Raw genomic sequence first — 27086 nt, 5'->3', positions numbered from 1 at the left:
GTGGAGTAAATGCCACCTAAGCAGCCCTTGCATTGCAGGGAGGGGGGGATGCAGGGAAGGAGAGGATCCATTGTAGGAACTCTTGTGCATTTTGAGGTGGATCCCCTTGTTCGGGGGATGTGTTTTAATATTTTGTTTGGAGTCTCTTCATTGGAGAAGAGTGTTATTTGCAATCTTACATTCTGCTGAATTCTCATTAATTAGAGTTCTAGGCGAGTTGCAGGCAACATATTGTCACATCATTTATATAGAGTTAAATATGTTAAAATAAATTGTACATGATACATAGAGTTATAAAGTTGTTATCAAATTATACATACAGTCTAAGGCTCATAATATATGTCATAATTAGCAGCTGACCATTAACATTATTTTTGTTGACTTGTATTCTTAGTCTGAGTCTCTTTGGCCCCCTGGTAGGGATTTCTTAAAAAGCCATGTTTTTAGATTTTTTTTTTTTTTTTTTGTGAAACAGTGTGTGTACTGTAGTTATGCAAATTTTGATGGAAAGCGAGTTCCACACTTTTGCCATTTAGATAGATGATTTGCTGTGAGATGTCTTCCCTCAAGGCTTCTCTGCTGTGGACTCTGCCCCCTAACACCGCTTCCCTCAAGGCTTCTCTACTGTGGACTCCGCCCTCTAACACCGCTTCCCTCAAGGCTTCTCTACTGTGGACTCCGCCCTCTAACACCGCTTCCCTCAAGGCTTCTCTGCTGTGGACTCCACCCCTAACACCGCTTCCCTCAAATCTTCTCTGCTGTGGACTCCGCCCCCTAACACCGCTTCCCTCAAGGCTTTTCTGCTGTGGACTCCACCCCCTAACACCACTTCCCTCAAGGCTTCTCTGCTGTGGACTCCGCCCCTAACACCAGTACATGCCTTTTAAAACCAGGCTCTTTGTGGCGCACGCTGCTAAGGCGCGCGCCAAAGGAGCACACTTAAGGAGCAGTTCATGCTCCTTAATGCGCTCCTTTGTGCGCTACTGCAGTGCACCTTGAAAAATCTAGCGACCATAACATGTAAGTCTTTTAAAGGTTCCTATTCTCTCAAGATATCTCTCTATTACTTCTTTTCCTCCCTTATACTAAATCATTGGTCTATTCAATCTTGTCAGGGCTACCTGTTGCAATTTCTACTTTTCCCAATATGGATAGTTTCACTACTTCCATTCCAGTTATTCTGGGACACAGGCCTTATAAGTTATTTAACACCTCGGTTTTCTCACGCTCCTCAGAACGTATAGATGTTCCATTAATATCTTACCAGATAGCCCCTACTGATTTAATCTCGCCTTCCTCAGATTTAAAAAATACTCAATTTAACATAAGTTTAATTAATGTTTGTTCAATCAAAACTAAACATCACTTGCTCAAAGATCTTATTATTCAGCGCTCTTTTGATGTACTATGCTTAACTGAAACCTGGCTTACTGAAGGTGACGAAGCCTATCTTTCTTACACTTGTCCTTCTGGATTTTCATTTTCCTTTAACCATCGTCATCAAAAACGTGGTGGAGGATTAGCTATTATTTTTCGCGATTCCTTATTAACAGGTATTGACTATTCACCAGGAAATTCTTCCATCGAATTCTTACAATTTTCCTTCCAAACCAGACCCAAATTAGATGCTCTCCTTCTTTATCTACCTCCTCCTATTAATTGTGATAATTTAACCCAACTGTAATCACTTCTTTTTGATTTCGGCTCCTCCACCTTGAACCCATTGATTTTGGGAGATTTTAATATTCACTTTGACGACTCCAATAATACCTATACCAAAGCAATCTCATCTCACATCAACCAACTAGAATTATGTCCCTTGATCTCAGAGCCAACACATCAAGCAGAGTATATAATTGACATGGCCCTTATCCCAATTTCGTCAATTGACAATTCCGTAAATTATTGTTCGCCTGTCCCTTGGTCAGACCATTATTTGATATCAATAATACATATAACTACTCACATTAAAACTCAAATGCCTCATCAGATGATCAAGTTCAGAGACTTTAATAACCTTTCTTTTGAATCAATTTCTTTGGCTTTTCTGTTAGATTTTCCTGATTCTAAGACTGTTTCATTGGATGATTCTTTAACTCAATGGACTATAGCCACACGTCTATTATTAGATACAGTAGCACCTCTGAAATCTAAAGTTATCTCTGCAAGGAAACTCACGAACCCCTGGTTTACAACTGAACTTACTCTCATTAAAAAGCAACTTAGATCCTTGGAACGTAAGTGGAGAAAAGATAAATCGCTAGCCAACGCTGAGTTATTCAAAGAGCACTCAAAACTGTACAAATCAAAAATAAATCAAGCAAAACTGAAATTTTATTCAGGTCAAATTCTGAAGGCTATAAATTCCTCAGCTCTTTATGCTATATTAAAATCAATTACATCTTCTAGTAAACGACAAAATCAAGCGGGGGACATCTTTCTTACTGCTCAGGAACTTTCAACCTACTTCATTGATAAAGTTAATAGGATTAGGTCAACTTTCACCACAAATCAATACGCAATACTAGATCAAGAACAAATCGAGCCCAAGACACTATCTTCAAAATGTTCTCATTTTAGGATACCAAACCTTATAGAGATTGAAACTCTTATGAAATCTATTAATATGAAGGGTTCTCAAGTAGATTCAATACCACCTTTTTTCCTTAAACGTTACTTCAAGATTTTCGGTACATTTATCCTCACCCTAGTTAGTGAGAGTCTGAAACAAAGTATCATGCCAAAAACCTGGAAGGAATCAATCATCCGTCCAATTATTAAAGATCATAAAGTTAGCGTTGAGGACAAATCAAATTATAGACCAATAGCGAATATTCCGTTTTTAGCAAAACTAACCAAGAAGGTGGTATTTAATCAAATATCAGAATTTATTGAAAAAACTAACATCTTGCACCCAAACCAGACAGGTTTCAGACAGCATCATTCTACAGAATACTCATTGATAGGCATGACTACATCCATCCAATATTTCTTGGATCACCATCAATCGGTTCTTCTAATCTCAATTGATCTCTCAGCCGCTTTCGATATGATCGACCATGAGCTTTTGTTAAACAGACTCCAATCTATTGGCATTACAGACCAGGTTTTTTCTTGGTTTGTATCGTATTTTACTGATCATACTTCATCTGTATTTTTAATAACGCAACTTCTGATAGTTTCTCTACCCAAGGGTCTATTCTGTCCCCACTTTGTTTAACATTTTTCTTGCCCCATTGATGACTCTGTGCCAATCCATTGGTTTTAATGTATTTGCCTACGCTGATGACATTCAGCTCCTACATCCGTTAGATACTAATAATCCTCTGGATACAATAACAATTGATATGAAACTTGAAAAAATACACCAATGGCTGAATACTAATAGACTAGCACTCAACGTTAATAAATCAAATGTAATGCTCTTTCCATGGAGAGATAATTTAAAACTGAATTTTCCAATCTCTATTAAGGGCTCTCCCTTACAACCAGTAAGTAATATTAAGATTCTAGAGATTATTTTTGATTACAAACTATCCTTTCATGATCACATTAGTAGCATTATCAAATCAACTTTCTTTAGGCTTCGCCAAATTCGCTCAGTTTCACAATTTCTCTGTACTAAATCCCTCAATATTCTTATCCACTCTCTCGTGATTTCCAAAATCGATTACTGCAATGCCCTATTCAAGGGAATAGCTCAAAATGAAATCAAGCGTCTACAAATTATTCAGAATGCTTCTATCAAGCTCATATTCAAAGCCAAGAAGTTTGATCACGTAACACCCCTTCTCAATAAAGCGCACTGGCTTCCAGTTGCTCACCAGATAACATATAAACTATGTTTGCTCACATTCAAATCCCTTCTTTACAAAACTCCAGCTTTCATTTATAAGTTATTAATTCCATATACTTCCAATAGAACGTTAAGATCTACTGAACAGCACTTGCTGATGATTCCCTCTCTTAGAATTATTAATACTAGACGGCAATTGATTTTTTCTGTTACAGCCCCCCAAACTTGGAACTCACTTCCCATTCACTTGAGGGAAGAACACAACTTAGAAAAATTCAAAAATAAACTAAAGAGCTTTCTTTTTAAAGACGCCTTTGAAAATTAGCCATTTAGTCTTCCAACCAATTTTACTTTTTCTCTCTAATTTTATTGAAGTAATTTTTAACTTCCCTTTCCTTCTGTATCTCCCTTATATGTCTCTAACTTTTAAATAATTTGTAGTTCTTATCCCTTTCTTCCCTTATGTTCTTAATTTTGTTACGTTTGTCAATAGTCTTGTCAGACCTGATTTTTGTTATTTATTGTATTGTTCCCCACATTTTGTAATTTTATTATTATGTACATCGCTTAGAATCATGATTAAGCGATTAATCAAATCTCCATTAAACTTGAAACTTGTATTTTATATTGTGACAGGGAAGCTCCTTTCACGGTTAAAAAGACTGCTAGCCCAGTCAAAAGTACAGCCCTCAAACCTGCAATCCCTAAAATAAAGCCTGTACACCATGCTCAAAGCACTAGTTTAGTACAGCAAGAAAGAAGGGAAAAAAGGCAGGTGATGTCACAGCCAGAAATTCAGGTAGGGAGGGCACAGAAACCACAGTCTATCCCCTATTACTCCTTTCTGTGACCTATGGAGAAACCTGAGATCAACCCAGAAAGGGGTGGGGTTAGCCACCGAGTTCTGCAGTCACCTAAGCCTCAAGTAGGAAGACTGCAGGGAGATCAAGGAGCCTCAGCTGACTCTAATTGGAGAAGCAGAATGGAGCACACTGGAAGCAGCCCAACGCTCTGTGCAAACCACCAGGAACATAGGATTGCCCCAGGCCAACAAGCAGGGAGAGGAATCCAGCAGGGGAGCCTAAGGGGGTAGGGCTAGAGGTTCTCTCAGAGGGAGAGGAACCTGGCCAGGAAACTTTCCCAAACACCCAGAGAGGGGGATGGGAGATGGAGAGTGAAGAAGGGGAATTCATGGAGACAGAAAATGACTATAGCCCAAGTGACACAGGGTGGGGGTGGTGCAGTGAGGCTGAGGCAGAATTAAGTGTGCCAGATGGAAACCTGATTTAGAAATTATAAGCTGCTCTAGGACTGTGGTAGCAATTGGGAGGCCCTGAAGACCTTGGTGAAAAGGGAGGCTTGCTCCACACAGCCTGCAAAGCAGGGCTGTGAAAGTCCTTAGAGGGGACAAAGCACTAGAGAGGGAAAGCAGTGGCAGAGAAAACGGGGTTATTTTCCTCTCTGTCTGAAAAGTACTTGGCTGAAGGGCTGGCCAGAACTGGTGCTAATAGAATCCAGCTGCCCTAAGGAGGGAGTATTGGGGCATTTGAGAGACTGGAACACGTGTTGGATTTTTGGTTTATCTTTTTTTTTTTTTTTTTTTTGCTGACAAGGACTGTCCAGTCCCTGAACTTGAGCACAGACAGAGTGCACTGGACTTAAGTGGAAGGAACTGCATAATTGGTGCCTGTGAGAAACAACTGTCTGTTTTGGGACTTTTTTCTTTTGTCTTAATAAACCCGGTGAAGTTTTGTTTGTAAGAAATCCAGTGTCCGGGTTTTCCTTACACCAGCCATATAAAAGGCGCATTGAAAATCTTACCTGTGGTCCACACCGGGGTTTCCCACTCACCTGGGGCCTGGCCTGGCCACAATATATATATCAAGTTTTGAAAAGATAGGGTCAGGTTGTTAGGGTTATGTTGGTCCGCAGATCTACCTAATAGTTCTGTAAATCTGGGAAAACTATTAGGGACATTACTATATAGCATTTTAAATGCTAAGCAGCATAATTTGAATCCTATTCCATTTCTTATTGGTAACCAGTGTAGTTTTATAAGCAGTAGTGTGGGTTAATATCTGATTGCATAAAAGTGCAAAAGGAACAGAGCAGTTAGCAAGTGATTTAGTGACTGAGGTTAGAAAAAGTATTGAATGACAGAGAACTGGCCACAGGGACACAGGCTGAAAGGCAGGGAAAGTGATAGGAGGAAATGGGATTGGACCTCAGAAAGGAAGCTTCCTTGGCAAGAATGTAGGAAAAAAGAATTGGGTAATGCCTGAAATCAGGCCTAAATGTACTGCCAACACCAGCTTAATCACATAAAGAGAACAGCTGCAGTCACCTCCATGGACACTGGTCTCCTCTCAGTTTGAGATGGCTTATTTATTTATTTGTTCAATTTTCTATACCGTTCTCTCCAGGGAGCTCAGAATAGTTTCCATGAATGTATTCAGGTACTCAAACATTTTTCCCTGTCTGTCCTGGTGGGCTCACAATCTATCTAATGTACCTGGGGCAATGGGGGGATTAAGAGACTTGCCCAAGGTCACAGGGAGCAGTGTGAGTTTGAAACTACAACCTCAGGGTGCTGAAGCTGTAGCTTTAACCAGTGCACCACTCTAGAAATCAAAATGTAGTAAATGTGAGCCAAGTAAAGGGCAATCAAGCCATTGTGACATCATTGATGAGGTTGGCTCTTAGTCATTGGTTGAATGACATCACAATACCAGCTCTGGTTATCAGAGGCTGAAACTTTTCATTATATTTATTCAATTTACTATACCATTCTCCCAGGGGAGCTCAGAATGGCTTACATGAACTTATTCAGGTACTCAAGCATTCTTCCCTGTCTGTCCTGGTGGGCTCAGAATCTATCTAATGTACCTGGGATTAAGTGACTTGCCCAGGGTCACAAGGAGCAGCATGAGTTAGAACCCACAACCTCAGGGTGCTGAGGCTGTAGTTTTAACCACTGCATCACACAATCCCCCGCACACTTAAGGTAGTGCATCCTGCAGTTCTCCATCAGCTTAGATTCCTCACTGTTGAACCTTGAACTTTTTTGAAAAGCAATTTAAAAATAAATAAATAAAATCTAAGGAGCTGATACTGTAAGGGAGATAACTAGGTTGAAGCAGTCCCTATCTGGTAATCTCCTACTGACCAGGCCAATCCTGGATATTCAGTGGCACATACCCATACCAGTGCCACTGAATATATCTGGGCAAACTGCCTCAGCAGTATCTGGACAGTGCCAGGGCAGCCTGAGGAGGAATGTAGGCAGAGCTGGGAAATACTTGGTTAGCATCAATTCAGTCTGATAACTGGGTAACTATTTGGATAACGTTAGGACAGCAATAATGGATCTTCTAGTTTTAATTAGGCAGTTATCAGACTGTATATGATCGGTACTTGTATAAATGCCAGTGGTTGGATTATACCTGGATATTCAGCATTGATATCGGGGTACAGCCTGGTGCTGAATATCTGTTTAAAAAAACATTGACCATTATGCACGGATGGGGAGAGGGACCTTGTGGTGATAGTGTCTGAAGATCTAAAGGTGAGAAAACAGTGTGACAAGGCGGTGGCCGCTGCCAGAAGGATGCTAGGCTGTATAAAGAGAGGCGTAACCAGTAGAAAGGAAGAAGGTGTTGATGACCCTGTACAGGTCGTGGGTGAGGCCCCACTTGGAGTATTGTGTTCAGTTTTTGAGACCGCATCTGGCAAAGGGACGTAAGAAGACTTGAGGCGGTCTAGAGGAGAGCGACGAAAATGATAGGAGGTTTGAGCCAGAAGATGTATGAGGAGAGACTGGAAGCCCTAAATATGTATAATACCCTAGAAGAAAGGAGGGACAGGGAAGATATGATTCAGACATTCAAATACTTGAAATGTATTAACGTAGAACAAAATGGTAAAACCAGAGGACATAATTTGAGGTTGAGGGGTGGTCGATTCAAGAGCAATGTTAGGAAATTCTTCTTTATGGAGAGGGTGGTGGATGGTTGGAATGCTCTCCTGAGAGAGGTGGTGGAGAGGAAAACAACGTTCAAAGAAGTGTGGGATGAACACAGAGGATCTAGAATCAGAAAATAATAGTAATTATTGAAGAACTAAGGCCAGTACTGGGCAGACTTGCATGGTATGTGTCTGTATATGGCCTTTTGGTTGAGGATGGGCTGGGGAGGGCTTCAGTGGCTGGGAGGGTGTGGATGGGCTGGAATGAGCGTTGACGGAGGCTTCAGCAGTTGGAGCCCAAGCTCAGTACCGGGTAGAGCTTTGGATTCTTGCCCAGAAATAGCTAAGAAGAAAAAAAAAATTTAAATTGAATCATGTTGGGCAGACTGGATGGACCATTCAGGTCTTTATCTGCCATCATCTACTATGTTGCTATGAATATTACCTCCTAGATGAACATTTTTAAGTTCAGATTCACTGTGGAAATGATACATTGGATGGACGACTCATGCTCAGAGTATAAGCTCATCTGTACCTCAGAATGTGCTGAGTTGGAAGAGAGATAAGAGATAGTTAGTCTTCAGGCTGCTACATGCCAAGCCTTGGACTATCAGAAGAAGGTTTGATCTGATGCCTTGAGAAAATGTCCACTCAGGAGTTCTTATCTTTTCTCTTCCTCTGAACCGAAGTGGACTTTTTACAAGTTAGTGCAGGTGCAACAAATCAAAAATCTAGCACCACTGATGCCACTGGTTATCAAAAATATATAAATCCCTTAAATATAAGATGGACCATCAAATGTGAAAGATCCGATATACATCTGTCTCCGATATACAAATACATGACCACGTTTATCACCATCAGCCTGGATTTAGAACTTTCACCTTCATAGGCAAATGTACAATTTCAATTCAAAGAATTCCCCAGCTTTTCAAATACTTTTAAACGCCAAATTTAGAACGTATCCATTCGAAAGATCATCATTAGTATATATCTTGAAAATTAACACCATTATGCTCTCAGGTACAAGAATAGGTTCTTTCTATAACAAGCCTACCAGCGTTACATCTTTTCACACAATATAGTGGCATCTGCCAGTATTTTTCACAATATTAGACTAGAATACAGATCATTTTAACCTTACCTGTCTACACTGCATCTTTATATGGACACACACATTGTGCTACGCTGCTGGAAATGACTGTTATGATTTCATCTCAAATTAAGCTGTAATTTTCACTTTTGGAACAATAATGATCATAAGAGTACATATATTCTATGGGTTATTTTTGAAAAAAGCCCTATTAGAGACCTGTGACTAATACATGGGGTGATACATTATCCCCGTGGAAGAGCATTAAGCACTCTGAAGCTCTTTCACTTAAGTATTTTAGACTTTAAAGTTATCTTCTGGCTGAATGAGGGAAATTAATGCACAATAACTGCAAAACTGCGACAACTGTTGGGGGGTGTTCTCCGCATTTTGCAATATGGTCCTGAATTAAAGGTTCCCTTAGCATGTGGCATTCAGGTAGGCAGTAGTTAATGCGAACAGTGGCATAGTAAGGGTGAGTGGTGCCTGGGGCGGTGACGCCCCTGTCCCGCCCTCTTCCCTGTCCCACCCCACTCACATGTGTCCCCTTCCCTTCCCTCATACCTTTTTAACTTCTCTGGCATGAGCAGCATGCCCAGGTCGGCATCAGCTCGCCCTTTGACGTCACTTCCTAGGTGTGTGTCCCCGAAGTGATGTCAGAGAGCGCACCGATGCCAACGCAGGCAGGAGCCTCGCGCCAGGAAAGTTAAAAAAAGGTACGGGGAAGGCGAGGGGTGCACATCAAGAAGAGGAATAGAGGGGGGCAAAAACATACATAGTAGATGACGGCAGATAAAGACCCGAATGGTCCATCTTGTCTGCCCAACCTGATTCAATCTAAAAATTTGTTGGGTTTTTTTTCTTCTTCTTCTTAGCAATTTCTGGGCAAGAATCCAAAGTTCTGCCTGGTACTGTTCTTAGGTTCCAACTACTGAAGTCTCTGCCAAAGCTCACTCCAGTCCATCTACACCCTCCCAGCCATTGAAACCCTCCCCAGCCCATTCTCCACCAAACGGCCGTATACAGACACAGACCATGGAAGTCTGCCCGGTACTGGCCTTAGTGCTTCAATATTTACTCTTATTTTCTAATTCTAGATCCTTTCTAGATTCATCCCACGCTTCTTTGAACTCCGTCACCATTTTCCTCTCCACCACTTTTCTCGGGAGTACATTCCAGGCATCCACCACCCTCTCCGTAAAGAAGAATTTCCTTACATTGCTCTTGAGTCTCCCACCCCTCAACCTACAAATTATGTCCTCTGGTTTTTACCATTTTCCTTTCTTTGGAAATGGTTTTGTTCTACGTTGATACCTTTCAAGTATTTAAACGTCTGAATCGTATCACCTCTGTCCCTCCTTTCCTCTAAGGGATACAGAGAGGAAGAGGGGTGCCGTGCCCGGGAAGGACTGCCCCACTGAATCCCTTGACACCTCCTATGTAGGAGGCAGTAAGGGGCTCATTCTGGAAGCAGCACCTGTCGTGCCTACAGAATGGGCAGCTTTTGTATGTCATTCAAGAAGAGCAAAAACCTCCCAAACCCCAAGAAATAAAACTAGATAGGGGGAGAGACAAGAGCAGGAGTGGTATAACTACTCAAGACAATATATGAAGAATTATATATGTACGGGAGAGCCCTCAGTCACACAGCCGCCCACTGGAGAATCCCAGAGGTAAGGGCTGTCACTGGCTTACACCCAGAAGAGTGTTAACTGTGAAACATCCCCGGGCTCTACTCCGTGCTAATTATTGTGATTAAAGTGCACCCAACAGTGCTGAGTGTGAAAAAATATATAAATAAATAAAAAAAACCCACACTCTACCATTCGCTGCAATTGTCTCTACCCCTTATCCAGGGGGCCAAAATGTCAAATGTCCATATCCAGCAAAGCAATAAACCAACAGGAAGTACTTAGCTTCTCCGTGGAAACCAACAGCCAGCAGATGTCAAATTCGTCTGACGGGACTCCGTTTTGGGGGTGCACACCCCCTTCCTCAGGAACAGCTGGATTGCGCTGTGACCCTCCAATTCATCCGGCACAGCTTAGATTGACAAAGCGGAAAATGTCATTCAAGGACAGGCACCACTTCCAGAATCATGGCGAGGAGAGACCCTAGGCTCCAGATATGCAGGCCAGGATTTAAGAGACTTACATTTCCGGCACCTAGGGTCCTGCCAGAATCACAGCCAGAGGTGCATAGTGATACTGAAGTCTGGCGCCGCCAAAAAACACACCCACATTCAGGCTTTGGTGTCACTATGCGCTACCAGCTGCCAAGGGACCTAAGTGCTGGTCCTGGAGGCTGCATAGCGGCAGCGATTTATTTATTTTTAACAAGGGTTTAATTGGGTTTTAATGGCACGACCAATTATTGTCATCTCTTATTCACAGCTCTTAACTTAATTGATAATAATATAAATAATAATTATCATGTGACGTGCTCAGACCATATTGAATATAATAAAACGGTAAGCCACGCATGCGCAGTTCCTAGGCGTGGGTCCGTTTTCCATGAGCTGCAGCTAGGAAGTGGCATGCGCGGCTTACGGTCTGGCCTCGTGGCCAGAGTGCGTATGCGGAGGACAGATCGTGAAAGCACAGCCGGCGACTCCCCCCCTCACTCACTGCCAAAACCAACACTTCCTCCTTCTCGCCGGCTCACCCGCTTTTAAATGCTGTCTTCTGTCCACTGCGGCCCACCCTCTCTGACTACTTCCTGTTTCCGCTAGGGTTGGCTGCAGTGGATAGAAGACGCAGAAGCCAGGGGCTGTAGCCGCTGATCTCCGTTCCTCCGGGGGGGGGGGCTGGGAGGAGAGAGATCGCGGCCACTCAGCGCCCCCACTGAGGAGCCCAGCAACTTTCCGCTGCCCGGGACCCGACTCATTTGCCGCCCCCCCTCTTCCCTTACCGCGGGCCCGACTGGCGATTTAAGCAGCGTGTCAGCACTCTTCACACGCTGCTTCGGGCCCTTCTACTGCCCTGATTTGCTCCGGACGTGCCAGAGTAAATCAGGGCAGTAGAAGGACCCGAAGCAGCATGTGAAGAGTGCTGACACGCTGCTTAAATCGCCAGTCGGGCCCGCGGGAAGGGAAGGGAAGAGGGGGGGGGGGGGCGACAAAGGACTCGGGCCCGCGTTTGTAGTCGCGACTGTGGGAAGGGAAAGAGGGTAGAGGAAACGCTAATGCAGCCACAGGGAACTGGTGTGGGGGGAGGGAAATGGAAAGGGGAGGAATGCAGCTTTGCACAGACAGACAGAGGGAGGAAGGGACACAGAAAGACAAGAAGAAAGACACAGGGACAGGTGCACAGGGAACTGGTGTGGGGGGAGGAAATGCTGCTTTGGACAGACAGACAGAGGGAGGAAGGGAAACAAAGACAAGAAGAAAGACACAGGGGCAGGTGCGGGACAGAGGAGTCGCGTCAGGAGGGGTGCGGGATGCCGCAGAGGGAACTTTTCCAATGGGTGCAACTGGGCGGCTGTCGGGAGCCTCTGATCAGGGGCAGAGCAAGGAGGGGGGGAGAAAAAGGAAGGGACGCCTACTGCTGGACAGGGGGAGAAGGAAAGAGGTGCTGATGGACAGGGGGGGGTGAAGAAAAAGGAATGGAGGCCTAATGTTGGACAGGGGGAGAAGGAAGGTGCTGCTGGACAGGGGGGAGGTAAAACAAAGGGAGAAGGACTGCTGCTGCATAAGGAGAACTGTGAAGGGGTGGTGGTCGACACAGGGGAGGTAAAAGGAAGGGAGAATGGACAGGGGGAGCAGGCAAGGGGTGATGATGGACAGCCAAAGAAAAAGAAAGACAAAGAAAGAAAGCGGCTAAGGAGAGAGAGAGAAAGAAATAAAGAGAGACACACACACATGTATTCTAGCACCCGTTAATGTAACGGGCTATAAGACTAGTAACCAATAATTCAGTATTATCACCAAACTGTGGTTAATAAAGGGACCATCATTGCCCTCACTGTCCCTAACCCAACCATTAAATGTTCATAATACTAATAAATGATAAATGAATATCACTTATCTGGAGTGGCTGGGAAGATGAATATTCGGTAACCACAGTTGTTTTAAATTGCAGTGCTCTAGTGTGCTGAAACTTTCAAATAAACTCATTTAATTAGCCATATCATAATCCCTGACCCCCGACTCGAGTTTCGGCTCTTCATCATGAGGGGACACTGTTAAAACAAAGAAATTTATTAAAAACTATATAAAATTAAATAAATTGTTAAACTGAATCCACTAGCAACTTAACATCTTGTTCTAACTATCTGCTCAATCTCTTCTACCACATCTTAAATCGTCAAATTTTCAATCCCAAACCTGTTTTTGGCAATGGAATGAGGGCAACCTAGAAATGGACGCTGCAGACTGCTCTATTTATAAACCCGTTGTATCGTACTTCTCTGCTGCTACCCGGAAGTGACATCAATCGGGAAGTGCCCAGAATTACGTTTGAAACCAATCTATATCTAAATTTAATCCGTTTGGGATCAATGATTGCCAATTATATATAAATCTTTGTTCTTTTTGGATTAAAAGCTTTGTTATATCTCCTGCAGAGTGTCTGATCTGTAATGGAACCAATTATTGTGCCACGTAAACCCAATTAAACCACTTACATTAGGTGCAAGTAGGCACAATCCAGATGCCAGCCAGCACCTAACGTAAGTCAACGTATTTCTGAATCTGGGCCTAAGTGGTTCTGTGATAACTGTCCATCACTCAGTGTGTGGTAAGTGTAGCCTATTATCCGCCAGATTATATGCATGGCGCCCAATACTGCGCATGTAATTTTGGGTGTGCACGGAAGTTTTGTGCATAAATTGCATAACAATCCAATAACTAGCAATAATCTGGGCTCTAACATCCAATTATTGCAGCTAATTGGCTCCAATTACAATTCTATATATAGTGCCCAAAACTGCGCATGCAATTTTGGGTGCGCTTCCATGTTTTGTGTGTAATTTATTTTATCTATTTCAATTTTCTATACCGTTCTCCCAGGGGAGCTCAGAACCGTTTACACATCTGAGCATTTTTCAGTTTTCCATTTCATGCTGTTTAAAATCTCCACTGTATCCTTCTTCAGAGCGGTTGATGATGTGTTTTCTGTTGAGTGGATTCAGCAGGATAAGAGAACCTATCTGGGAGGCTCGAAATCAATTCTGCTATGTACGAGGAGGATAAATGCTTAGATATGATTTCTTTTACGGGGACTGCAGTGCCATCTAACCGCACTGAGCAACTGCCAACCACACACTTTAGCAGAAGCAGCTGATGTTTGATTGATTTATTTATTCATTCATTCATTCAATTTCTCATACCATTCTCCCCAGGGAGCTCAGAACAGTTTATATGAATTTTTATTCCGGTACTCAAGCATTTTTCCCTGTCTGTCCTGGTGGGCTCACAAGCCATCTAATGTACCTGGGGCAATGGGTGGATTAAGTGATTTGCTCAGGGTCACACGGAACAGCATGGATTTGAACCCACAACCTAAGGGTGCCGAGGCTGTAGCTTTAACCACTGCGCCACTCTAGAAATCAAAATATAGCAAAAGTGAGCCAAGTAAAGGACAGTCAAGCCATTGTGACATCACTGATGAGGTTGGCTGTTAGGCATTGGTGGAATGAGGCATTATGACATCACAATACCAGCTCTGGTTATCAGAGGCTGAAACCTTTCACACTATTTATTTATTCAATTTTCTATACAATTCTTTTAGGGGAGCTCAAAATGATTTACATGTATTTATTCAGGTACTCAAGCATTTTCCCCTTTCTGTCCCGGTGGGCTCACAATCTATCTAATGTACCTGGTGCAATGGGAGGATTTAGTGACTTGCTCAGGGTCACAAGGACAGTGTGGGTTTGAACCCACAACCTCAGGGTGCTGTGGTTGTAGCTTTAACCACTGCACCACACTCTCCCCATAGCAATCCAATAACTAGCAATAATTTGGGTTCTAACAGCCAATTATTGCAGTTAATTGTCTCAAATTAAGATTTGCACTTGCAGCTTGCTAAGCATTACTCTATAAAGATGCATGTGCAAATCTTTCAGCGTGCAGTTGAAAAGGGGCATGGCTGGGTCAGGGGTGTTCACCAAAGACGTATGCCAAATCAGTGGCTGGGCCTCCGCACATTGGAGGGAGGTTGTCAGTTTATGGGGAGATTTAGACTCAGATGTGCTCGGATCGATGGGTGTCATTGTAGACAATACAATGAAACCTTCTGCCTAATGTGCAGTGGCGGCCATAAGATGCTAGGAATTGTTAGAAAAGGGATAGAAAATAAGACTAAGAATATTATATTGCCTCTATCGCTCTATGGTGTGACCTCACCTTAAGTATTCCATTCTAGTCGCCATAACTCAAAAAAGATATAGTGGAATTAGAAAAGGTTCATAGAAGAGTGAACAAGATGATAAAGGGGATGGAATTCCTCTTGTATAAGGAAAAACTAGAGGTTAGGGCTCTTCAGCTTGGAAAAGAGACTGCTGAATGGTATAGAATGGATACATATGAACATAAGAACATAAGCAGTGCCTCTTCTGGGTCAGACCAGAGATCCATCATGCCTAGCAGTTCGCTCACGTGGCGGTCCATCAGGTCCAGGACCTGTATAGTAATCCTCTATCTATACCCTTGTATCCCCTTTTCCTTCAGGAAATTATCTAATCCCTTCTTGAACCCCAATACCGTACTCTGTCCTATCACACCCTCTGGAAGCGCATTCCAGGTGTCCACCACCCTCTGGGTGAAGAACTTCCTAGCATTGGTTCTGAATCTGTCCCCTTTTAATTTTTCGAATGCCCTCTCGTTCTTGTAGCTTTCTCTATGCCCTTCATGATCTTGTAAGTCTCTATCGTGTCCTCTCTAAGTCTCTGCTTTTCCAGGGAAAAGAGCCCCAGTTTCTCTAATCTTTCAGCTTATGAAAGGTTTTCCATACCTTTTACCAATCGCGTTGCTCTCCTCTGAACCCTCTCGAGTATCGCCATATCCTTCTTAAGGTAAGGCGACCAATATTGGACGCAGTACTCCAGATGCTGGCGCAGTAAAGCATTTGATAGTGTCCCTCATCGAAGATTACTGAACAAGCTGAAATCAATAGGATTAGGAGACACTCTAACTACATGGGTTGGGGATTGGCTGAGCGGTAGACTTCAGAAGGTGGTGGTGAACGGTACCCCATCCGAAGCATCGGACGTGATCAGTGGAGTGCCGCAGGGCTCGGTTCTGGGCCCGATTCTATTTAACTTATTCATAAGAGATATGACGCAAGGACTTAGAGGAAGGGTATCACTGTTCGCCGACGACGCCAAACTTTGCAACATAGTAGGCAAAAGCTTATTACCTGATAATATGACACACGACCTACTGTTACTGGAACAATGGTCAACTACTTGGCAGCTAGGCTTCAATGCTAAAAAATGCAAGATAATGCATCTGGGTAAGAGAAACCCGCGTAGAACTTATGTACTAAATGGTGAGACCTTGGTTAGGACCACGGCGGAACGCAACCTAGGGGTGATCATTAGTGAGGACATGAAGGTTGCCAATCAAGTGGAGAAAGCTTCCTCCAGGGCAAGACAAATGATGGGGTGTATCCGCAGAGGTTTCGTCAGCAGGAGACCTGAAGTTATGATGCCGTTGTACAGAGCCATGGTGAGGCCTCACTTGGAGTACTGTGTTCAGTTTTGGAGACCACACTACCGAAAGGACGTGCTGAGGATCGAGTCGGTTCAGCGAACGGCCACCAGGATGGTCTTGGGGCTCAAGGATCTCACGTATGAAGAAAGATTAAAAAAATTGCGGCTGTACTCACTTGAGGAAAGAAGAGAACAGGGAGATATGATTGAAACATATAAGTACATCACGGGACACATCGAGTCAGAAGATGATATCTTCTGGCTCATGGGACCCTCGACCACCAGAGGGCATCTGCTGAAAATCAGGGGAGGGAAGTTTCATGGCGACTCCAGGAAGTACTTCTTCACCGAAAGAGTAGTGGATCATTGGAACAGACTCCCACTCCAGGTGATAAAGGCCAGCAGCGTGACGGATTTTAAGAGAAAATGGGATACTCACGTGGGATCTTTAAGGGAGTAAATTCAGGGGAGGGGATACTTGGAATGGGCAGACTTGGTGGGCTATAGCCCTTTTCTGCTGCTTTTTTCTATGTTTCTACCATTGCCCGATACAACGGCAGGATAACTTCTTTCGTTCTGGTTGTAATACCTTTCTTGATATTACCTAGATACAATGAATTTATTTTTTTACGCCATCAAAAATTACAAAGACTAGGGGACACTTGATGAAGTTACAGGGAAATACTTTTAATACCAATAGGAGGAAATATTTTTTCACTCAGGGAATAGTTAAGCTCTGGAATGCATTGCCAGAGGATGTGGTAACAGCAGTTAGTATAGATGGGTTTAAAAAAAGGTTTGGACAAGTTCCTGGAGGAAAAGTCCATAGTTTGTTATTGAGAAAGGCATGGGGAAGCCACTGCTTGTCCTGGATCGGTAGCATGGAATGTTGCTTCTCCTTGGGTTTATGCCAGGTACTTTTGACCTGGATTGGCCACTGTGGAAACAGGATACTGGGCTAGATGGAACATTGGTCTGACCCAGTATGGCTAATCTTATGCTCTTATGTGGTATTACAGAATTTAGGGGATCTGTGCCTAACATAAGTGCCAGGATTTATACTCGCTTTCAGTTGGTGTAAATCTTGACATCTAGAAGTTGGCCAAGGAACTTGGCATTACATGCTATCTTATAAATGGCGCTCAACTTGGAGCCCTTTTATAGAATAGTGATCTGTGCACATTATTTCTCAGCTCCTTTGTTCTGCAACCTCTTATATCCCTTTTTCATTTTTATAGAGTACTTAGGTTTCTATATAGCCCATCTTAACCCAATACCGTTATTTACTTGGTCTCTTTGGTGCATGCAGTTCATCAATATTGCATGCATATTTGTCACCATTTTAATATATATAAAACATACACATCTGTCTTGATATTATCAGATCACGAGAATTTATTTTAAGATCACATAAGATCATCTCGTCGTTTCATTCCACCATTATCGTTTTATTATATATTTTTTAATATTGTTTTTTATATATGATTTTAATATTTGTATCTTGTGTTACATTTTGTACTTAAATAGGACCCCTGATGAAGGTTGTCCGAAACACGGACCGTGTTGGGTCCCCTGTTTGGTAACAAGGTTTTATATATTTTTTGTTTGTCACAATAAATTTTGCCTACGTTGTTGTACCACGTCTGCAGTTCTGTTTGTTTGTTCCTGCCGAGTTACACCCCTTAGCAAAAAAAAAAAAAAAAATGCTATTGATGTGCATTTAAGCAAGTGATAGTAGCACAAATACTATGAAAATGGTTGTTTACCAGATGCCGAATCACTCTTTAATAACCTAACATGCATCGCTCCGGAGGCCTCTCTTTGGAGTCTGACCTTCACTAGCTTTGATTTACTTCACAGTAACTGGCTTCTCCCTAGAATGTTCCTCCAGACACCCCGATCTTCACACTCGTCTCAATCTGCATACTGTCATTAACTGCTTGGCGTGGAGGGGCATTTTCAATAAAACGTCTAAATCCAAGTTTAGATGGTTTGCAGATGCCCAAAAATCCAGTGCCAAACAAGCCCATTTTCAAAACTGCAAAATGCCTAGCTTGATCTTTCAAAAATAAAAAAATGGCCATTTTTCAAATGTGCATCTATCAGATCTAAAGAAGGAGGGTTACTTTCGAAAACTAATCATACAATGTACTAAGCCCCCCCCCCTTTTATTAAGCTGCGGTAGAGGTTGATATCGTGGCATGGGGCGCTAAATGCTCCGTCGCACACTGGAATTCGCAGCGGCCAATCTGAGAGCAGCGTGGGGTCAAGCAGGAAGAGCTCAGCCCTGTCGGGTGTGCTGCTGGCTGCCAAAAGGGAATGGGGACAGGGAGGCTCAGCACGGGACAGGGTGCGGAAAGATCGCTCCTGTCCCGTACACCACTGGACCACCAGAGATTAAAAATGGCAGGTAAGCGCGCACTGGAGGGTGTTAAAAATAAAAGTTAGACAGCCGGGATGGGAGACAGGAGGCATCCCTCCTGTTCTGGCCTACCCTATCACCTGGGAGGGGGTTGGGTTGATGACCCGAATATAGGATGAGACCCCCATTTTGGGGCCATTTTTTTGGACCAAAAATCTCGTCCTATATTCGAGTATATACAGTAGTTCACAGCTTAGTAAAATGGGGTAGGGTGAGGGTTAGTCCTATAAAAAAGGTATAACTTTTATTCCTTTTGTTTTATTTCTGTATATTACCTTTAAAAAGTGGACTAACACGGCTACCACACTTTTTCACCCGCATTTTATTGAAATTGGTCAGGTTTTGATCGAGTTATGCAGAAAATGCACATTGTATAGCTTTTTATTGGGAAACACAGGGGCCCTTGTTCAGAGCTGTGCTAAAATGTGACCTGTGCTATTTTTAGCATGTGGCTTACTTACTCGCTGAGGTCACTTTTTAGTGTGGCTCTAAAATGGCCACAATTTGGCTTTCCCCTAATAATGGCCATGCGCTCATTTCAATCTTACCGTGTGGCCATTAGAAAATGAGCTCTTACTGTCCCCTATTTTGTAGATGGTAAGGGCTCCTGCGCCAGTGTCCATGCACTAGCCCATTATCAAAGGACACGCCTACTCTCTGTTCCCAAACACGCTCCCTGTGCTAAAAAATAAAATGTATTTTTAATTCTTGAGTGGCACGTGCCAAGCCCACAATTAGCGCATAATTCCTGAGTGTGTCCTGCTGGTGCAGTTTTTAAGCAGCAGTAAGAGCCCCATACTTGTAACTGCCCACAGGAGGGGCCTTAAGCAACCTGGGCAAATCAGAGTACCGGGGAGGGGAAGGTACGCCATTTTGTAAGAGGCAGGTCTGCCAGCTGGAGCGGGGTAGGTGTCTCTCCGGCCGAACTTCCTGAATAAGGTCGGGAGGGGCGGGGGGGGACATTGTCAGGGGGAATTGTCAGGGGGGTTATGTAACGATGGGAGTGGGCATCCCTCCCGCTGAGGGAGGGTGGGGAGGTATTAGAGTTGGGGGATTGTGCGAGCACGGTGGGAGAGAGTGGGCACCTCTCCCGCTGCCAAGGTTGGGTGTCCGGAGGTTGTGCGAGCATGGCAGGAGAGAGCGGAAATCTCTCCTGCTGCAATCTTTGATTTCTTTTTTTTTTTTTTAAATATGCAGGTGTATTCAGCGCATGTGCTGATCGCTACCACCAGCGACTTATCTCAAGTAAATTTAGCGAGCCTACATGAACATCCACAAAGCTCATTTGCATGCGGGATCTTTTGAGAATGACTCGCCTTTTTGAAATCGTTAACACTAGCGACCCTCAGTAGCAGCCCATCGGATGTTGCCATGAAGTTTTGAGAATCTTCCCCTAGTGCTGCTAGCCCAGTTTGTATAAGGTTGTTTATTCTAACCCTGCTCAGTTTTGCATAAATGTGTGGATTTTTATCAGCTTCGGCAATGGATTTTTTTTATTTTTATTTTTTAGCTGCTTTGTAGGCCGTTTGAAATTTTGCTCTTACAAGCACAGTGCTAATTTTAAGTGCTAACAAGACCTAATCAACTCGGCTGCTTTCCCATCTGGGTGTGGGTGGATGCACTGCTATAGTTGTGAGATAATATAGATTCATTCGCTAAACCCTCGTCACCCAGTCACCCATGTAGGTGCCCACTCTCTGCTCTGCTCCTTTGTCAGATAGCTAAATTGTAAGTGCAGGCAGGTTTCTCTGAACCAGTGACAACTTTAAAATGAGGCCTGCTCCCTGCTGTCAAACCCTTTCAGCAGAAAGACAAAGGATGTGTCTGGATGAACCCTCCCTGGAAGAACACACAAATGCTAAGCGGATCATAGGTGGTCAATCACTGTCTTTAAAGAGGTAAGCCCTGCCATATTAAGTGGAAGAAGAGTTAAAGGATAGGTCAGGCAATGAGGCAGAGAAAGAATGGAGAAAGTGTATATATTCAGTTATAACTTTGTACCTTAAGTTTTGTGAGAGAATATTTACTGTAAGTCAATGAGATTATGAGTTAAAAAAAAAATCTGTTCATATGTGTTACAATTACAGTATGCTAGCACTCCCCCCACTGGCGTCTCGGGGCCCTTCTGGAGGGCCTTTGCGCATGCACGCGATGTCACTACGGCAACGTCTGCGCACTTCCGGGTGCCTTGAACCGCAGCCAGTACTTTTAGTGTGCCGCGGTTCGAGAAAGTTTGCGGGACACTGACATAGGCCATGGAACTCTGCCCGCGATGAGGACACAGTTTGTACAGCACTGGATTTGCTTCTCAATTCCTAATGTTGCCATCTAATCACCACTAAGCTTGTTTGGTTCCATGCCTTCCATACAGGATTCTTTTTTGTTTATCCCACACATTTTTGAATTCCGTTACCATTTTCTTCTCCACCACACCTCCCGTGGGAGGGCATTCAAGGCATCTGTCACTCTTTCCGTGAAAAGAAGAAAAATACTTCCTGTTGTTATACCTCTCAAATATTTGAATGCCTGCATCGGTGATGGGACAAAAGCGCGCGAGACTTCGGCGCGCTGACATTGCAACGCAGACAATTCGGTGCAAGACCCCAGCGTGCCGCCTAAAAAATTACTTTTAAAGAGCTCCGATGGGGTGTGTGTGGGGGGGAACCCCCCAATGGCAGCGCAAAGAGTATGAAGTATGAAGCTCTTTAAAAGTAACTTTTTAGGCGGTGCGCTGGGGTCTTGCGCCGATTTGTTTGCACTGCAATGTCGGCGCGCAGAAGTCCCGCACATGAATGACTATGAACCTATCATCCCTGTTTCTCCTTTCCTCCATCTTCAGGTCATCAAGTCTCTCCTCATATGTCTTGTGACATCAACACAGTTTACTGTTTAGTTTTTAGTACACTTGCTTGACTTAATGCAGAGCCCCATAGATGGATTATATACAGGGTACCCACAAAAACACTCCTTGATTTTAAATGGTTACAAAACCAAAATTTATTGGAATATTCTTTCACCTTTGAGGCTACAGTTTCATATGGTATCTGTTGATTACATATACTCGAAGTGTACCCCTCCTGTTACTCGGCCCCAACTTTATGGAATGCTTTGCCACCTCAGCTCCGCCATGAAAATCTTGATAAATTCAAGACTAAACTAAAAACGTTCTTATTTCTAGATGCTTTTCACAGCTCCTAAATTTCCCATATTAAGTCCACCAACCGCTTTTAAGAAGCGACCCAATTCCTAATGGTTTATCCCTTTTCTTTTCAACCCCCCCCAATTTTTTTTCTCTCCATTCCTAACAATGTGTTACTCTACCCCCCCTCTTCTCCTTCAACCCCCACTTTCATGTTTGTATTTGTAAAGTCTTTAATGGCACTTCTCCCCTTTTTATAAGTATTATTTTAATTCTTTATTTTAACATAGCATTGTAAACCGGCTAGATACTTGTTGATGGTCGGTATATTAAAAATAATAAAACTTGAAACTTGAAGCAATAATCGAGCTCGGACCAGACTCTCCGAAGCACATCCGGCATGATTGCGTTTATAGCTTCAGCAACGCGTTCCTGCAGATCATCCATAGTTGCGGGTAGTGGAGGTACGCGCACTCTGTCTTTTATGAACCCCCAAAGGAAAAAGCCACAAACAGTAACATAAGAATTTTTTTATTTTTTAGGTATTTATATACCGCCTATCAAAGTTATCTAAGCGGTTTACAATCAGGTACTCATGCATTTTCCCTATCTGTCCTGGCAGGCTCACAATCTACCTAGTGTACCTGGGGAAATGGGGGGATTAAGTGACTTGCCCAGGGTCACAAGGAACATAAGAATTGCCGCCGCTGGGTCAGACCAGTGGTCCATCATGCCCAGCAGTCCGCTCACACGGCAGCCCTCTGATCAAAGATCAGTGCCCTAAGACTAGCCCATAAGAACATAAGAATTGAGGAACACCTGGTCATTTTGTCGGGTTGCATTGTCTAAAAGTTATAACTTCTGCACTAATTGAAGCTTATAAGGGTGAAAGTGCAAGCAATTGTGTAAGATCCTGCTAACTGTTTTTTGGGGACTTGTATTTGCTGTCATCCGATTTACAAATATAGTCCTATAAGTTTTGATTTTGTAACCATTTAAAATCAAGGCGTGTTTTTGTGGGCACCCTGTTTAGTGAAACTAATGCACACTTGTTGCCAGCTGTCGTGACGGGTCTAGTCTGTTGTCTACGCCGGGTCCATTGGTTCTGCTGTCATCTTCACACGGTCATCCTGCAAACGCATATTTTTTTCCGCTCATGAGAATAATTCAGCATGCTGGTTGCTGTAGATGGGCAGACTGGACAGGCCATATGGTCTTTATCTGCTGCCATTTTCTCTGTCTTTGTTTCTCTGCTTCTCTACTGCCTTGACCTACTGAGACCCGTTGGCATTTCCAGTCAAAAGACAAGATGGAAACTGTTAACTTCAGTTGATGGGGTCTGATGGGCTTTCCATGGTCAGCTAGCTGCAGAACTTGGCATAGTTGTGCTTTAGAATAGATACCAGCCAAAAAAATGTAATGAGTTTATTCACAGTGCCAAGTGACTGAAGGTAGACTAACAAGTCTGACAATAAAAAACCCCTTCCAGCTGGTTAGAGGTTGTCATGATTTTTTATAGACCCTTTTCTTAAAGACCAGATTTAGTAAGCAGTTCCCCAAATGACACAAAATAGGGAAGAAAAGTCCCTTAGTATAGCTCACTTTAAGTTGATTGCAAAATAAATAGACAAAAAAATACAAAACATAGGGGTCCTTTTACTAAGGTGCCTTAGTATTTAGCGTGCGCTAAATTGGTTAGCACGCCTTAGTAAAAGGACCCCATAATGCTTTCCACCTGAAATCTTACACTGGGTTTTGGTGTAATATTACTTAACTAGTCTTATAGCCCGTTACATTAACGGGTGCTAGAATATATGTGTTGTGTGTCTGTCTTTATTTCTTTCTCTCTCTCTCTCCTTCTTCTCTCCTTCTGTATTTCTGTCTTTCTTTCTGTTTTTCTTTTTCCTCGGCTGTCCACCCATTCTCCCTTCCTTTTACCTTCCCTGTGTCCACCACCACCCCTTCACTGCCCCCATTATCCAGCAGCAGCCCGTCTCCCTTTTTTTAATCTCCCCCCTGTCCAGCAGCACCTCTTTCCTGTCCCCCTGTCCAGCAGTAGGCCTCCCTTCCTTTTTCTCCCCCCGTCTCTTCCCCTGTCCATCAGTACCTCTTTCCTGCTCCCCCATCCAGCAGTAGGCCTCCCTTCCTTTTTCTCCCCCCTAGCACCTCTTTCCTGCTCCCCCGTCCAGCAGTAGGCCTCCCTTCCTTTTTCTTCCCCCCTATCACCTCTTTCCTACTCCCCTGTCCAGCAGTAGGCCTCCCTTCCTTTTTCTCTCCCCGTCTCTTCCCCTGTCCAGCAGCACCTCTTACCTCGCGTCTGCCCTCCGCCGACAGCCGCCGACAGCCGCCGCGGCCTGCAGGTGCCGACAGCCGCCGTGGCCGACAGCCTCCGCGCCACCTGAAGCCGACAAAACCCTAAGCCAGGCATGCGCACTCCTACCTGCGGGGACCTACAGCGCATGGAAAACGGGAGCACGCAGGTAAGAGTGCGCATGCGCGGCTTAGGGTTTTATTATATTAGATGCCACTGTTTCTAGATTTTGTGTGTCATTTTGAAGAACCTTGACATCATAATTAAAAAACAGTTACAAGCAATAAAAGCCCTAATTAGGTAATAAATTTATTGAACAAAGTGGTCTTAATTAATTTCTGAAAGGATCAATAAGACATAGCTTGGTGGATACATTTACCTAACCAAGATTGCAGTTTACCTGCTTGAAATGCTAAAGTCCTATCTAAGAAGGTCTTTTGTCTACAACCATTTGCTTTTGGATAAGCAAATAAGTGAAAACTTCTACTTTCCCTTGATGGTCTATACAACTCAAAATGAGGAAAAATTAGGTTTTTTTAAATGTTGTGTGGATTCTGATTGATTATAAGTGCATATATGATTACTATTATTTGTATAGATATTGTATTGCATTTTTGTTAGCTTTAGAAACTCAATAAAGATTTATTTAAAAAAAATGAGGAAAAAGGTAAGCTGGAGACAATCCCGATATCAACTTAAAGCAGATGCAAGAAAATTTGAATAATATTCTTGCCTCCAAGGGCAGCCGATGCAATAAACAATAGTATAGACTGATATGGTCATTCTTTTTTAAACCAAAGATCAAGCAGACAGCCGTGTTCTGGATTATCCTCAATTTCCTTATGATTTTCTTGGGAGATCCCAAGTAGATGATGTTACAATAATCCAGAATAGATAAAATTAATGACTGTACTAACAGTCTGAACGATAAAGGGTCAAAATATTTTTTTATGGTCTTTAATTTCCACAATACAAAAAAACTTTTTTTTTACCACTGAGTTAGTATGCTCAGCCAAAGTTAAGTGGCGGTCTAGTGTGACTCCCAGAGCTTATACAGGTAAGTAGGGGATGGCTGCAGTATGTATGAGACTATATTACATACAATGCATTGCTCACATGTCATGGCAGGAAAAGACTAAGAAATGAGAATAACATTACACACGTCTTAGAGCTACGTCATAAAACGAGTGTGAGGCTGCCGGGGGCAGAACACGTGTCACAGCTCATCTCAGAAGTACAACAGAGAAAATCACACATAGACAAAGAAAAACCACACCTAGCGCTATTTATTTATTTTAAAAAATTGCATCGGTTTCCATAAAAACATACATAAAGCAAAAACAAATAACAATAATAATAATAATAATAATAATTTTATTCTTATATACCGCCATACCCAGCGAGTTTTAGGCGGTTTACATTAATTAGATTAGGATCCGCATAGACATGTAGATTTACAACAAATTTAGCCAAACTTGGCAGATGAAAAAGGAAAAATTACAACAAATTTAGCCAAACTTGGCAGATGAAGAGGGAAGAATTACAACAAATGTATCGGATTTACAACAGATTTGGCCAGACTTGGTAGATGAAGGAAGTGGGTAGAAGAAGCAGGGGGAGATAGGAGCTATCGTGAAGGAGGAGAAGAGCCGGGTAAGGGGCCCTGAGATTATCTGAAGGGTCGATTAAGGGTCTTGTTTGCTGAAAAGGTAGGTTTTGAGTGATTTTCTGAAGTCGAGGTAGGTGGGGGCCTCGAGTATCATTTGGGCTAGCCATGGGTTCATCTTGGCTGCTTAAAAACAACATCAAAACACATAAGAAATACGGATTCTTCAATGACATATAAGATTACATGTTACCAAAATACCCAATCATTTTCAAGAAAGACAAATCAGAAGTATGCATCTACAAATAGCTTGGCTTTCAACATCTTCTTAAAGCTATAATGATCTGCACATAATCTTAGTTGGCCAGTAAGCTTATTCCAATATGACATCCCTGCGATAGAAAACATTTGGGGCTCCTTTTACTAAGCTGCGATAGCGTTTTTAGCGTGCGCTAAACCTACGCTATGTGGCTAGAACTAACGCCAGCTCAATGCTGGCATTAGCGTCTAGTGTGCACAGCAATTCTGTGCGCGCTAAGCGTGGGATAAACCCGCTATCGTAGCTTAGTAAAAGGAGCCCTTGAAGCTGAGTTGCCACATATCTTACATTGTCAGCAGTCAGTGCTACCAGTTTCATTCTCCCCTCAGAACACAATGCTCTGGGAGGTTTATAAACCTCCCAGAGAAACGGAAACCAATATGGTGCAGTTTGATATACAATCCGATGTACCAATGATAACACTTTGAATTGAATTCTTTGCTCAGTCGGTAGCCAGTGCAAACTTTTCAGTGATGGTCACTGATTTAAATGGACTCAGGCAAAGCCATCACAGTAAATTCTGAATGATATGCTGTATCAGCCGGATTTATACCTCCTATCTGCACCACATGGTATGGTCCTGCTGCTGGAGAATATGGGGAGAGTGAAGGTCCCAGAGGGAGTGTTGCTAAATTTTCCAGGTTTTAAAAATACAATCTAGAATCACGTAAGCATTATTTAGAAATCTAGATGTAAGAAATCAAGCTTTAATTTAAGTCCTAGTTATTTTAATATGAATATGCAGTGGTACCTTGGTTTACGAGCATAATTTGTTCCAGAAGCA

This window comes from Geotrypetes seraphini, chromosome 10 (genome assembly GCF_902459505.1).
Source record: "Geotrypetes seraphini chromosome 10, aGeoSer1.1, whole genome shotgun sequence".
Lineage (NCBI taxonomy): Eukaryota > Metazoa > Chordata > Amphibia > Gymnophiona > Dermophiidae > Geotrypetes > Geotrypetes seraphini.
This window is presented reverse-complemented; position numbering follows the sequence as displayed.